This window comes from Notamacropus eugenii, chromosome 1 (assembly GCF_028372415.1).
Source record: "Notamacropus eugenii isolate mMacEug1 chromosome 1, mMacEug1.pri_v2, whole genome shotgun sequence".
Taxonomy (NCBI): domain Eukaryota; kingdom Metazoa; phylum Chordata; class Mammalia; order Diprotodontia; family Macropodidae; genus Notamacropus; species Notamacropus eugenii.
In genome coordinates, this window is record NC_092872.1 from 107,234,527 (window position 1) to 107,250,673 (window position 16,147).

Consider the following 16,147-nt stretch of genomic DNA (forward strand, 5'->3'; position numbering starts at 1 on the left):
TGGAAAAACATGTAGAGCATGAAAAGAAAAGGTAGGTAACCTGAATCCAAGTAGGACTTGTAGTATACTGAAGGAACCTGAATAAGGCTTCTAATATGTTGAGAGGCAATATAGTATAGTATAAAGAAAACTGTAATTAAAGATAGAACCTGGACTCACATTTCATCTCTAACATTTATTAGCTTTGAAAAGCTAGAAAAGTCACCATTCCTCTAGGATTTGCTTTGCATATCTGTAAAACAGGGAAAATAAATATTGTACTCTACCTTTTAGGTTCTTTTCATATGGTGCAGTTTAGTGATGAAAAGTGCCTAAAAAGTGTACTTTTTGTAAAGGAAAAGATTTAAATAAACTATGAAAAGACATAAGGCATTGCCACTGTTATGCATGAATATTTTGATGCCTGATATTTTAATAAAAATTGTAAAAATATATGTGTGGAAAACAGCTCTCCAATAAGAAATGAGAAGTTTAGGATGAAAAATGAAATGTGCTACAAAAAGACTCAAATTCACCTTGTGAATGATGAGAAAGATTTTTTTTTTATCAGTACAGGAACAGCTTAATATAAACCAAAGGGCTTCATTTATTTATTTATTTTATTAAAAACTGGAAAAACATGAGCACAAAAAACTACAGCTCATGGACACGAGTTGTGTTGAATGATGCTGTTGGGAAGTTAAAACTGCAGTCCTCAGCTTATTTGTATATATCTTTTTATGATTAAAGAGTGTGAAATTTTTAATGAGAAATCACGTGCATATTTGAAAACTGAAATATGATGAACATTTATTTTGGCCAGATGAATCTTTAGATATGACCATCTAATTCTTGTTCCTCAATACTTCACTTGGAACTTTAAAACCCCCATGAACTTCTAAGATCTCAGCTTTCTTATCAGTCATAATGAAACAAAGATTCTATATAGTTGCTAAATCAATAAAACTGAAGTGGAAATAGATTTAGAGGGTGGGAGAAAAAAGAAATAGTACAGCTAAAGAAACAAGAACATTTTTCTTCCTTTCTCAGGAAGTAGGAACATTTCATAGATTCACTCCCTTATTAAGATAGCTCCCAGTTAATTGAGACAGCTGATGCCAAGTGTTTACAACAATGGAAAAACAAGGTCATTCTCAAGCAGATCTCCCTTTCTCCTTTTAAAAATCCAGATGTGCCTTGAGAGATGGAAGGAAGGAAGGAAGATGGAAAGAAGGAGGGTATTTGTGATTATACTTGGGATTAGATTAGCATTTTCTTTTTCACATATTAGAATGAGAAAACAAATCAAATAAGTTAATATGTGTTTATGTAACCTATATAAAGAGTGACACTGTGGGAATCCATGTCAAAAGCCACCTCAAGCATCTCACACCTGTGTTAAATTGTTATAATGGTCACACCACCAGTATTTTAATATTCTTCATATTTCACTGGATTATTATGAAGAGCACATGAAATGAAGTATGTGAAGTTTGCTGTAAAGCTATTTTTATAATAAATCACAAAGAGTTGGAGAAACATATGAAAGATCTCATAATGATGGGATGCTTGGGGGCCTGTGCTTGGACCCCAATTCCAAAATCACACTTCTCCGTAGCCTCAAAACACTATCCCTGGCAGCTTTTCCCCAGCTCTAGAACAGCATGCCCTAGCAAAACATTTCTCTCTCTTCCTGATACAGTAGTCAGTTGCACCTATAGAATTTATTAGTTTGAACTGGCTCTGGTCCATAAAGATACTTACTAGTCATTGCCCTATTCTATGTATACTGGACCTCTCATTATATGTATCCTAGACTTAGATATATGTATATTTTCCCTTGGTTTATCTCATCTAACAAGACATTGATGGAGAGCAGCCTAGGTACCTCGTAGCTAGCCCATTAGATGACTTAGTTTTAGGTCCAAAACCACACCTCCCTATAAGCCCTCACACCTGGACTATTTCCCAGTGAACTCTGAGCAAAACACCTAGGTAGTAGATACTAAATGTGCATATTCCTTTAAGAAATGACCACTTCTTAACCATTCCCTAATCCCACTCTGAATTACCTAATTAGCATATTTGGCACATGTTTTACTATAGATTAGCCTATATAAACTTTAATTGTATCCCTCTAAGGTTGCAGGTTCCCTAAGAACTCTTGTCTGTTGAAAAGTATAACAATAAATTTTTGCCACTTTGACTTCAAGAATGCTTGAGTCCATGAATTCATTCCAGACAACCCCATCCTATACTCCGATCTTTGGGGAGTCCCTGAATCCCCACTTCAAGCCCTGCAATTTCAGTGGGAAAGCAAAGACAAATTGCCACCTGTACCATTAAAGGGAACATCCACATCAATGATACCATGCACTGATCAAAGAAACTAAATTTACTGACCCTGTCTGCATATATGCTTACCTATTGATTATTCTACAAGTCTGAGGAGGTCCCACTGAAATATAATAGTAAAGTAAAGAATAAAAATGGTAAAAACATGATAATAAAGAAGTAACTATGTTTAAAATAAAGATAAATACAATATATTTTCCTCTAGCATTTAATTAAGAACTTACTTAGAATCACAGTCTAGGAATCAATCATCTCACCCCACTTAAATTAGCCACTTTAACCAGGTGACAACACTTTCATTGAATCAATCATTCAAAGATTTGAGATTGAGAAATGTTTGATCACTTTGGAAGATATGAAAGCCATTGAAGGAAAAAGTAACACTACATAGTAGGTTTGCTTGGATTGACTAAAGAGATTCGATCATACCCTGTGGACCTTGTAAGAGTAAGCCATTTTGGAACTTGATTCTCAGTATCTGGAAATCTAGACAAGAAAATAGTATAGGTAAATTACTTGATTGGAGTGGACAAAACGAGTCTATGTCACTTTCTGTCCCCCCCCCCCCCCTCCAAAAAGAGAACTATGACCTTTGACCAGTTGGATGATTTGGACTTCCCGTCAGCATCCTCACCGGCATCCCTGAAACAACTGTGGAAGTGTCTACTTTGGAAGCTGATGCCAAGCTAGACACGCTAAGGAAAAGCAGCCTTAGGTATCCACAAGGAACTCAGCTGAAAGCCACACCACCCCTAAGTGGAATGTCATGATGGCTCCCCAGAGGCTATCCAAAAGGACTTCCATGTTCTAAGTTTGAGCCCACTTTCCTTGAATTCTCTCCATGCTGGTCAGGGAGTGTGTCACAGACTTTTGGGGGCATGTTTTGTACTAATTAGTCTCACCATACTACCATAGTAAATATCTGTATTTGCAGATGGCAAATATAGACCTCATGTTGAAGACCTGGGGGGCTAAATAAACTGTGTAAGATAATAGTATGTTAATGATCAGGAATGGAGAACCTGAGGCCTCAAGACCACACATGGCCCTTTAGGTCCTCAAGTGTGGCCCTTTGACTGAATCCAAACTTCACAGAACAAATCCCCTTAATAAAAGGATTTGCTCTGTGTAAGTAAAGTGGATTGTAGTGTGTGTAAAGCAGATTTTTGTTATTACTTCTTAGAATTCAGTTTCCCAGGATGCATAGTCATAACAATCTCTTGTTCCCAGATATCAGATATGAATTTCCACAATTATGGTTCAAAACATCACCACACTTGTGCAGAGTAATATAATGGCAAATAATATAAACATTTATGCTTAAATTATAAACAGCCACTGCAACTGCGCAGCGAGATAGAGATGAGGTAATGTAAACTTGTGAGGCTATTGTCTGGTAGACGTCTTTTTCCCTTTGCTTTAACAGGAGGATTAAAAGGACATTCTCCCTGAAAAAAAGTATTGAAGGGGAAAGAAGAAGGGAGTATGACCTAGGCATTTTCACTGGCTATTAAAACATCACGGCACATTTTCCAGTTTCTGACAGGGACAGCCATACTCAAGAGAATATTGCTGCCTTTCAACTTAACAACCAAACTGGAAGACATAGGAGTAACCTGGGATTGGGGAGTGCTACAGGAGTTTGTCCTGCCATTATCAGCAATCCTCTTCTGAGAAAACTAGACTAGAATAAAGTAAAATTATTAACCCTTTGAAGCTGTCTTAGTATCTTTCCCGTCTGACCAGATCAGGAGTGAACCTGTGCCAGCAGCCCTCCTGTGTGCTATGTTTAACTCTTACATTCTGTAAAATTTGGACTCAGTCAAAAGGCCACTCCCAAGGACCTAGAAGGCCACATGTGGCCTTGAGACCGCTGGTTCCCCACCTCTAGACCAAGCCAAGACTAAGAAACAGGGATCTTAACTCTCAGTTCAGCCTTCTTTCTCTTCTAATACAAAATGCCCTGCTGAAACTGAAGAGCCCCCAAAATAACAAAAAAAAATTAAAGGTAACCTCTAATTCCTGCGCCTCAGAGGCAGAAAACATGAAACTCACCCAAGGAATCCCATTCAATTCACAGACATTTATTTATTAATTAGTGAAATAGGATAAAATCCATACTATTCAAATAGTAAAGCAATCAAACACAATGCAGTGTTGGAACTCCCAGTGGTGGCATCTGCTGGGTAGTATTACAAGAAAGTACAGTTATAATACGGTAACTTGAAAATCATTGAATATCATTTACAGCAGTGCTCACTGAGCGGAAGTCTTTTTTTTTTTTTTTACAGACAGTAATATTTTCCTTCTTATTTTATAGAGAACTTTGCTCAAAGAGCAGCAAGCTTTAAATCAGTGTAGGATTAGATTCAGCATTGCAGACTCATCAGCAGGCTATTGCGATAATCAAGGCATGAGGGGATGAATGACTGAACTGGAGTGGAGACAATGTCAGAAGAGAGAAATGTTGCAACGGTGAAACTGACAAGCCTTGGCAATGGGTTAGATATTGGAGGGGGAGTGTTGGAGAGAAAGTGAGGAATCCAAGATGACTCCTAGGCTGCCAACCTGAGGGAGGATGGTGTATCCCTCTAAAGCAAATAATGAGTTTCACTGTGGATATATTGAGTTTAAAGTGTCTACCGAACATTCAGTTTGAGATGTCTGAAAAGGCAACAGGAGATGTAAGATTGGAGGTCAGCAGACAGGTAGGGCAGGAAAGGTGGATTTGAAAAACATAAGCATAAAGATGGTAATTCCATCCATGGGTGTTAATGAGATCACCAAACAAAGCAGTATAGAAGAAGAAGAGAAGGCTGAGGACACCTGTAATTAGAGGGTATGATCTGTATGGGGGTCCAGCAAAGGACACAGAGAAGGAGAGGTCAACGAGGTAGGAAAAAAGTCAGGAGAAAGTGATGTTCCAAAAATCTAGAGAAAAGAGTATTAAGGAGGAGTGATCAAAGGATTCAGAGAGGTCAAGAAGAATGAGGACTGCAAAAAGGCCACTGGATTGGGCACCTAAAAAATTATTAGTAACTTTGGAGAGTCATTTCAGTATAATAATAAGGTCTGAAGCTAGATTGTAAAGGTCAAGAAGAAAGTAAGAAGAGAGAAAGTGGAGGCTCTGCCCTTTAGAGGAGTTTGGCTACAAAGAGCTGAAAAAATATAGAGCAATGGTGAGCAGGGATGGAAGAATCAAGGGAGGGGTTTCTGAGAATGGGATGGACGTGGGCGTATTTGTAGACAGTAGGGAAGGAGCCAGTAGATAAGAAGAGACTGAAAATAACGGAGAAAATGAAGGTGACAGAGAAGGCAATATGGTGGAGGAGATAAGATGGAATGGGATCACTTGAAGAAGTAGAGGAGTTAACTTCGGTAAGGAAAGACTACTTCATCATGTGAGACAGGGGTGAAAGAGGAGGCATCTGAATTATAGGAAATGAGGTTGAGGGAAGGAGTGCATGGTGAATGACCTCAATTTTTTCTGTAAAACATGTGGTAAGTTCTCACCTGTGTTGGGAAGAGTCATAGAAGGTTTGAGGAAGGATGAAAGGTTTGGAAGAGCCATTGTGGAGAGTAGGATTGTGAGTTGATAAGGGAAGTATAAGAGGATTGCTCTAGCAACTGTGAGGGTTCAGTTGAGGTTGTGTAATAAATTTGTAGTAGACCCAGTCTGACCATGTTACTGTCCTCATCCTACCCCATTCCCTTTAAACTTCAATAATGTCCTATCATCTCTAGGTGATATATCATATATAAATGCCTTTGGCATTAAAAATTTCACATATTGCTCCTATCTTAAATTTCTAACCTTTTTATACATTATTCCCCTCCACACTGTATGGTCCAGACAAACTGACCTCCTTCCTCTCTCTTGCATGTGATACTCCATTCCATCTTCCTCTTGGATCTTCAAACTAGCTGTCTATAATACCTATAATGCTTTCCTTTCTCATTTCCCTTGCTTGGAATCTCTGGTCTCCTTCAAGATTTACCTTAATCATCACGTTCTGCACAAGGCTATTCCTGTTCTATCACACCTTTCCCCAATACCTAGAAAACTAGCAAAGATGACAAAAGATGGGAGTAGTCAATATTTGAGGGGCTGAAGAAAAATAGGAACATAAGTATGCTATTGTTGGAGCTGTGAATAGGTACAACCATTAGAGAAAAAATGTAATTATGCCCCCCAAAACCTAAAGTGTATAAACTAAAATGTCTATACCCTTTAATCAAGGGATCCCACTATCAAGCATACATCAAGCAAGTCCTAGAAAAGTCCCATATATACCAAAATATTAATTTCATTATATTGTGATGCATGAATATAATGAACGGATGCCAGACAGGCTATATTTGAGTTTATGAATTACATACATATTTGCCTGGAGATCATAACTGCAAGAGTTATAAGACATTACTACATGTGATTTTGGTTTTATAATTTGCTAAAATTTACCCAATGTTTTTTAGGGAGGAAGGGGCAACTTAAAAATAATCTCCAGTCTATAAGAAATGAGAAATAAAAAGAATTTTGAGAAACTGTCAGAACTGAAACATTTCAAATAAGCAGAACCAGGAAACTAAGATACATGAGGACTATAACAATGAAAATGGAAATAACTATAAAATGAAAATGTGCATTCTGTGATTACAGTGACCAAGCCAGGCAATGGAGAAGAGTTAAGAAAATGTACTTTCTTCCCTTTATTAAAGAGGTGAAGGGTGGTGGATGTGTTTGTTAATTTTGCTAACCTGTTCACCCACTTTCCTTTTATCTCTTTCCTACATGGAAAAAAGTAATAGATAGGAATAGAAGAAGGAATAAATTCAGAAACTGTGATACTTAAAAAAACATCAATAAAAATTTTTCAAAAATAAAAAGAATTGCTACTGGTTAAAAAAACTGAAGTTAGATGAGCAAAAGAAATTAAATGAGCAAGAATCAAACAACTGATAAACCTAAAAACTAGTAGAACAAGTCCCTTTCTGATAAAGAGCTGCTGGAAAAATTAGAAATAATTTTGGCAGAAATTAGAGTTAGATCACCATTTCATACCATATACCACAAGCCCAAAATGGATATGACACCTGAATATAAAAAGTTATATCCTTACCAAAAAATATTAGAACAGAACAAAAGGAAATTGGGGGGTTTTTGTTTGTTTGTTTTACAAATATAGCTGGGTAAAGAATTCTCAGATGAAGGATGGAAATCATAAAAGACAAAAAATTGATTACATAAAATGCAAAACCTTCTGCATAAATGAAATCAATTGGATAGAATAAGAGAAACTGTAGAGTGGGGAAAATATTTGTATTAGATATCACCAATAAAAGTCTAATATCCTAATGTAGTGACAAAATATAAGCCTAAGCCATTCTGTGGTAAGCTGTGAAAGGATATGAACAGTCTTCACCTGACTGGAACGGTACAGCGATCATCCTGCCTAAATGTGAAACTTCTCAAGATCCTCTCCAGCCCTACGAATCTATATTAACACACTCTATGAACAAGGACATGAGATATTCCACTAAGCAATTGGAGAAGGTATTTCTTTCAGGTAACAAAGTGACAGAAGAGAGACAGTGGAAAATGACTTAGGGCAGACTCAATAGACAGACAGAGAACACAAAACAAGCAAAAAGCTTACGAACACCATTTATCCACAACTATACTTCATATCACATCCTTGGTCCCTGCTATGTCACTGGACATTCTATTTTTGTATTTACAAACAGTAGAGAGAAATGCGTAGGAAATAAATACTGTCTTTCAGGACACTGATTTAAAGTGATGGATACATAAATGAATGGTTCCCTTCTACAATTTTTATCTTCACTTTCATAATTCATTTTAGTGTTCTTTTTTTTGATACAATAATCCACGAAAATACTTATGCAACATAATTGGGACTCACTTTAACTTGGGAATACTGAGTGCTAGAATGGGAAAAGTGAAGACACCATCATCTCTTCAAACCTGTCACTACAGGCCAGTTCCCTTAAAAAAAGGCTCGCTTCATACAATCCCTGGGGAATAAATACTTAACACAGAACCACCAACTGACCCTTTAAGTAACTGTCTTCAGATAATCTAATATGATTCAGAAGTTACTCAGTCCTGTCTATCTTTAAAAAAAAAAAAGCCTTTTCCTCTCCTCCAATATTTTTCCAGAAAAGACATTCATGAGAGTAAATGTTATGTATTCCCTTAGGAAAATACAACAAGGAGAGGTTGCACAAGATGGTTTTCCTGCTTTATATCAATGACCCTATGATCTACGAATTTTCACCTCTTACACATTTATACTGGGTTCTCTGCCTTCTCAAGTCTAACTCCCTGGGCTCCCAAACTAATATTTCTAAAGCACAGACAGTCCTGACCAGCTCAGGCTTCTCTTCAATAAATATGAGTTTCCTAAGATCAAATACACTCCTCTGTTTGGCATCTGAAGCCTTTCACAGTGTGGCTCCAACTTACCTTTCCACCCTTCTTATGTATTATTCTCTTTCATTCACTTCTCATATACTTACAGTGAACAAGTGGAAGCTGTCTAGAAAACAAAATGCCTCATTTCTCTAATAGCAGCAATTCAGAGAGCAGGAGGGAACTCTGAAGATGGGAAAGTCAAAGGACACACACTGTTATAAGGAATGGCATACATGATTTGGTTTCCATTCTAATTTAACTTGTCTGCATTAACTTTAGTTCAGTTAAATACTCTTACTTTCCATGCCTCAATATATACCTTTCAGGGTGTTATGAGGAGCAAAGCATTTGAAAATGTGCTTAATACAAAGCCTGGTACTATATAAATGCTTACTCCCTTCCCCTTTCCTCAGGTTCTTCTAGGTTAGAATCCTCAGACATACTTCATATTGGGAAAGATCCTCTTCAGAGACTTAGAAAATAAAGCCTACAGAAGGGAAAGGAAAAACAAACTTGAAAGAAAAAACTCAGATGATTCTTGTTGAAAATCAATGAGTTACCTGAGCCTATATTTCTCTTTCGTTGTCAAAGTCAGGGGCCTAGTTGGTGGAGTACAGAGGAGAACACAGCCTGACCACAAGAGTCTCTGAAAAGAGGTACAGGAACCTACATTCTGGTTATGAGGTCAAGACCAGGAAATCAAAAGAGGTGTTTTTCCTCTTAATTATGTGCTGAATTCAAGAAAATAGGGATTTCTTACCAGTACAAGAGAAAACAGAACTGCCACTGATTTGATGGGTACACAAAAGGTTAAGTATTAGTCTAACATGTCCCTGCCCTACATAGAATGTCTTGTTTGAACTAGATCACATATACACAAAAACCACAGAAAATATTAGGAACTTCTCCAACCAGGCCTGTAGGAACATCAATTCCACTCCCATATCACTTTTTGATAATAGTGGTACCTATCAGTAGACTAAGAGCAACACAGCTGGCTGTGACAATGGGGCCCTCTCAAAGCTGTAAGGTGTTGGTAAGCAGTATTGGTGCCTTCAGGGACATCTACTTGTCAACATGCTATGGATAATTTACTAAGTGATACCATTTAGCAGTTGTTTTTGCTATGGGAACTCCAAGTTTAAAGAATTTTTCTGCTCTATCCTTGAAGAGCAGTACGCACCAAAGATGGCTCTCTCTTTTTCAACCAATTCTAGCTGAGTTATTCCCAGTTAGCATTGGTAAAAGTGAAATGAAAAACTATATAAACTCAGGCTGGTTGACTACTAAAATAGGAAAGGAAGGAAGGAAGGAAGGAAGGAAGGAAGGAAGGAAGGAAGGAAGGAAGGAAGGAAGGAAGGAAGGAAGGAAGGAAGGAAGGAAGGAAGGACCTATCAGCAGTCTCCATGTGTGCTACTATGTGCTAGGTACTATGCTAAGCACTTTACAAATGTCATCTTATTTGATCTTCACAATATCCCTGGGAAGTGAGTACTATTATTATCCTCATTTTACAGTTGAGGAAACTGAGACAAATAGAGGTTAAGTGATTTTTAAGGCTCTCATAACTAATAAGTATCTGAGATTGGATCTGAACTCAAACCATCTTGACCCCAGATCCAGTTCTCTATCCACAGTGTCACCTAGCTGCCTATGAAAAAGAGAATTAAGCAAAGAAAATCAAAACAAGTTCCTGTCTCTCGAGTTCCACCTTCAATAAGAAGAAAGTGAATTGGGTATTGTCAAGCAACAGGCATCTACCAATCCTATTCTGGTGGGCCTCTAATAAAACGCTGTCTTTAACCTGGGTCCCTTACTTTGCTGAACTCTCAAGAGGAGAAGACACAGGTGGTATAGCCTACAACAAAAATGGCCAAACTCATTGGAATGCCACAGTAGCTTAGGCAGCAGACAGAGCAGTCTACACTACCAATAGCACTCTCCCTAATAAGCTGAATTCTGAGCATGCTTAAATGGTCTACTGCAAAGGACATATTTCTCTTCATCAGCTTCAGGGTGGTTGCTAATGGTTTTGCTTAAATGGTCAGGCCAGTGTCAGTCTACTGACTTGATGATCAACTCATCACCTGTCTGGTGAGCCTCCCAAATGAGAAAGCATTGCCACCAAGCTCAACAATTGGACATTCTATGTAACTCATGTCTCCTGCCCACAAGAAAGGGACCTTCTCAGAAGAATCACTGGGAAAGAGGATGCTGACTGGGCCTATGCAGCTGAAACAATCTCAATTGCATAGCTGATTTGTGCTTTCTTCTCACAGTAAAGAGAAAACAAAGCAGTAATGGACCCATGAGATAATCAAGTCAAGTCAACAAAATATTAAGTTCCAGGCACTGTTCTTAGTTATGCTAACACACTGCTATGCGCCAGGCACTGTGCAAATACTGGGAATACAAAGGAAAAAAGATAAGCTTACATTCTAATGGATGTGTGTGGGAGGAGGGTGGTCCAGAGAGTCTGGACCGTAGCCTGGAGAGGAACGAATATATATTTATTGTGGAAATCCTCCTTAAAATGGATGATCTGGGCTATAAAAATGTGCATACCCTTTGACCCAGCAATACCGCTTCTAGGGCTGTATCCCAGAGAGATCATAAAAATGGGAAAAGGACAAAAATGTACAAAAATTTTGTACAAAAATGTACAAAAATATTTATCAGCTCTTTTTGTGGTGGCCAAGAACTGGAAATTGAGGGGATGCCCATCAATTGCAGAATAGCTGAACGAGTTGTGGTATATGAATGTAATGGAATACTATTGTGTTATAAGAAATGATGAAAAGACAGACCAGAAAAACCTGGAAAGTCTTATATGAGCTGAAGCTGACTAAAGGGAGCAGAACCAGGAGAACATTATATACAGTAACAGTCACAATGTGTGAGAACTGTTTTTGATAGAATTAGCCCTTCTCAGTAATGCAAGGACCTAAAACATTTAAAAAGGACTCATGATGCAAAATGCCATCCACATCCAGAGAAAGAACCACGGAGTCAGAACACTGAATGAAGCAGACTGTTTTCTCTTTTGTTATGTTTTGTTTTGTTTTTCTCATGGTTTCTCTCATTCATTATAATTCTTCTAGGCAACATGACTAACATGAAAATGTTTAATAGGAATGTATGTGTAGAGCATAAGATTGCATGCCATCTTGGGGAGGGAAGAGGAGAAAATTTAAAACTTATGGAAGTGAATGTTAAAAACTGGAAACATACATTTGGGGGGAAAATGGATAATTTGGAAGCAGCCACACACTGGAGGGAAAAACTGAGCGGTGGAGGGTACTTCCAGTGGGTAAAGTTCAGGGGTAGAGCGAACTTTCAAGTTGAAGTGGTTTTCATAATATAGCAGAGAAGGTCTGAACAGCAGCCTGTAACAAGCAATCCAGGGTGCTTTTGTAACCACAATATTTCATCTGTAAGACTGATTCTCCCAATAATACATATTGTCCCAACATACAGAATAATACATATTCTCCCGACATCAACAGAGTTTGAAGCAAAAGCCTCAGGTAAACAAACCACAGGTAAACCTTGACAGAAATTGTGAATAAACAGTGTCTCCCATCAGACCAGAGGGGATTAGATGTTTCTTGGTGATATCAGAGACTGGCAGTTGTACTCCTACCCCTAGGACAGTTCTTTGGGCAGTAAGGGATACTCCCGTCCACAGTGCTATTGTTCCCTCACAGGTAAATGGTGACGAAGTTGCCTATCCTTTCTCTTTAAATCATATTGCTCTGAGCCTGCTTTCTTATTTTCAAAACACCTTTTACCATGGCAATGGATGAGGAAATAATCCAGGAAGAATGCCACGTAGGACATTTAACAGGAGGTTAAAAATCATCCTTTGGTTGATCAGAAAAAAATTCTCTTCATGCTCCCATAAATGATTTCCTTATACCATAAGAAGCCTGGTGTGACACTGCAGGGGCAATACCAGAGTACAAAGCTTCCAATCAGTCTTCTCTGCATATCTTTACTCATGCATGTGATCTTCCACAGTATCAAATTTCCTTAATTTTGATGTCATTTTTCTGTCCCTGAATTTGGAGAGGTCTCTGCATCACCCAGGATGAATCAACCTAGACCTGCAAAAACTGAAACTTGTCAGATCTGATACCATATATAAATCCCCCTGCCTAAGAAGTCTCACAATGGATGCAATCAGCACACTCCTAGTATTTGGACTATTTGGACCACTGCCATGCTAAAGAGGCATCTAGTATATTCTGATGGGTGTGGATACCTACCCAAGGTATGTGATCACCCTAATGCTTAAGTCCATCATTAAAGTTCTAGAAAAGGACATCGACCTCTGGCTAGAATGAATACCTTGATTAGAGCTCCAGTGACTATGGCACAGGTTTCTCATATGGGCATTTTATGGCCCATATCATACATGAGCAGTAGGGATTGTGGAAAGATAGACCAGTGACTGCCTCAAGCAAGCTCTAAAAGCATAGGATACTAAGCAAAGTCTGAAAGACTAAGATGACAGACTCCCAAGAGCAGTCTTCACCTTCAACACAGTAATACTAAGAGAGAGTCATCCCTCACCCATCTCCTTGTATATCCACTACACAAGAGAAGGGGAAAACACACACATTACCAATGATGAAATTCAGTCAGGAGGACAGCTGTTTCTGCATGCAAAAATCCTTAGCCATATGCCCCTCTTTGCATGCGCGCGCACACACATACACACACCAACAAAGGAAGCGGGGTGGGGGGGGGGGGAGAAGTGGATCTTTGTTTATAGTAGGTCCCACAAACACAAACCTAGACATCTTGAAACCTCCCAATAACCTTATTATAATCACTCTTGGAGGACAGGCATCTGGTTTCTCTCCTCAGAATTCAGTTAATTTTTTCCATAAGCACCCAACCTTCAGCCAGGGAAAGCACAAGACACATGCAACTATTGAGGACATCGAGACCTGCACATAATCCTCCACCCTCAGAGGCAGGTAGAGCAATATTGTGAAAAACTGCAGGGGATAGTTAAGTTCCTGGCACCAGGGATAGACAATACCCTGTGGATAATGAAGAAAGGAGAGGAGAGGTACAGATTATTGGAACAGGAAGGCACCAGTCCCAGTCATGAGTCCTGTCTGAGTCTCCTCTGCTTTTCTCTTCATATAGCAACACAGACTGGACCTACACACTACAGAAACTGACTGAGATCCCTCCTTTTGATAGCTGCCTTGATTTTCCTGATTGGTGACCCCTCCTATTGCCTCTCTACTGGAGACTACACCTTCACATTACTAGAACAAAGGGCATGGAAGATTATGATACTCCTGAGACAATCTTGGTCTGGGCTCTTTAGAGGGATCTGTCTTAAAACCAGAATATACTAGTGAGACTGATCCAACTGGGAACCTTATAGCCTAAACGTCTCCCTTCTCCTCCAACCCCAATGGACAGATCCAAGGTTTCCATTTAACACCATTTAGGGTTCATCTCTCCCCACTCAAGAGAAGCATTTAACATGGAGGTTTTGACTCCTTATTGGAAAGTCAAACCAATAGGCTGGCAACTTGATGGCAAATGAACCATCTCCTATGGGGTGGAAAGTTTTAGATATGATTGGCAGATATATATATTTTTTTTTTTTAGGGAGATTTCTTTTTTTTTTTTTTTTTTATTAATTTTTTTATTTTTTTTAATGTTTAACAATCACTGCCATACAATTGCGATTTTATCCCTCCCCACCCACCCCCCACTACCTCCCTCCCTCCCCACGACTGCATACAATTCTGTATAGATTCTACATATACTTTCCTATTGAGTATATTTTCACTATCGTCATGCTATGTAGTCAGACTAAGATAAATGAAAGAATCCGTATAACAAATCAGAACATGATACACAAACAGATACACATACACAAACATGATCTGCTACATTATGTGAGTGACTTCCATATTTCTCTCTCTGAGTGTGGAAGGCTTTTTGCCTTGAGGTCCACCATTGGGATTTTTTTTTTTTTTCATTAGTTCTTGTGTTATTACAAAAATCTAAGTCTACCAGAAAAAACTCTCACACACTGTGGTTGTTGCTGTGCATAAAGTTCTCCTGGTTCTGCTCCTTTCACTCAGCATCAGGTCATATAAGTCCTTCCAGGCCTCTCTGAAGTCTTCTTGTTCATCATTTCTTATGGCACAATAGTACTCCATTACATTCATATACCATAATTTATTCAGCCATTCCCCAATTGATGGACATCCCCTTGACTTCCAGTTTTTGGCAACTACATAGAGTGCTGCTATAAATATTTTTGTACATGTGGGACCCTTTCCCATTTTTATGATCTCTTGGGGATATAGTCCTAGTAGCGATATTGCTGGGTCAAAGGGTATGCACATTTTTGTAGCCCTTTGGGCATAGTTCCAAATTGCTCTCCAGAATGGTTGGATGCGCTCACAGCTCCACCAACAATGAATTAGTGTTCCAACTCTCCCACATCCTCTCCAGCATTTATCATTTTCTTGTTCTGTCATGTTTGCCAATCTTATAGGTGTGATGTGGTACCTCAGAGTTGTTTTGATTTGCATCTCTCTAACCAATAGTGATTTAGAGCATTTTTTCATATGATTATAGATAGCTTTAATTTCTTCCTCTGAAAATTGCCTGTTCATATCCTTTGACCATTTATCAATTGGGGAATGACTTGTATGATTATACATTTGGGTCAGTTCTCTATATATTCTAGAAATGAGGCCTTTATCCCCGAGCTTAGCTGTAAAAATTTTTTCCCAATTTACTACATCCCTCCGGATTTTGGTTGCATTGGGTTTGGTTGTGCAAAAACTTCTCAGTTTAATGTACTCAAAGTTATCCATTTTGCATTTCATAATGCATTCTATCTCTTCTTTAGTAAAGACTTCTTCCCTTCTCCATAGATCTGATAAATACACTATTCCTTGCTTCTCCAGTTTATTCATGGTATCAATCTTTATACCTAAATCATGTACCCATTTGGAGATTGGCAGATATTTTAACAGCACCTTTAAAAAACTGCTTGATGCTTAATCCCAAATGTTTGGAACAGGCAGAGGCTTCCCCTAATCGTGTAGGTATGCCCCTCCTCAGATATTAGTTTTAATGCAAAGTCTCAATTTTGGCAAGAACCTAATGGAAATGTATCTCTTTGATGTCATAGCCTTCCCTGCCCCCCTCACTAGTCCCTATTGAGGACTGTACCCCCAATATCAAGAACAGGCCATTTACCACACACAAGAGCCCCCTGAATCTAAACATATTGGTCTACATGGGGTCTTTAAGAGTTATCTTTGGAGTGGAGAAGGATATGATAACATTGTATTCCACAGATTTGTCAGGGTCTTCCTACTGAGA

At 38.5% G+C, this 16,147-nt stretch overlaps 1 protein-coding gene and 1 pseudogene across 5 annotated transcripts in view; both read right to left on the reverse strand.

Annotated features, from left to right (window-relative positions):
* MCC (MCC regulator of WNT signaling pathway) overlaps positions 1-16,147 on the reverse strand; it is a 261,755-nt gene that overhangs the window by 126,580 nt on the left and 119,028 nt on the right. The window lies entirely within an intron of this gene.
* Positions 12,023-12,933, reverse strand: LOC140505579 (kidney mitochondrial carrier protein 1 pseudogene; annotated as a pseudogene).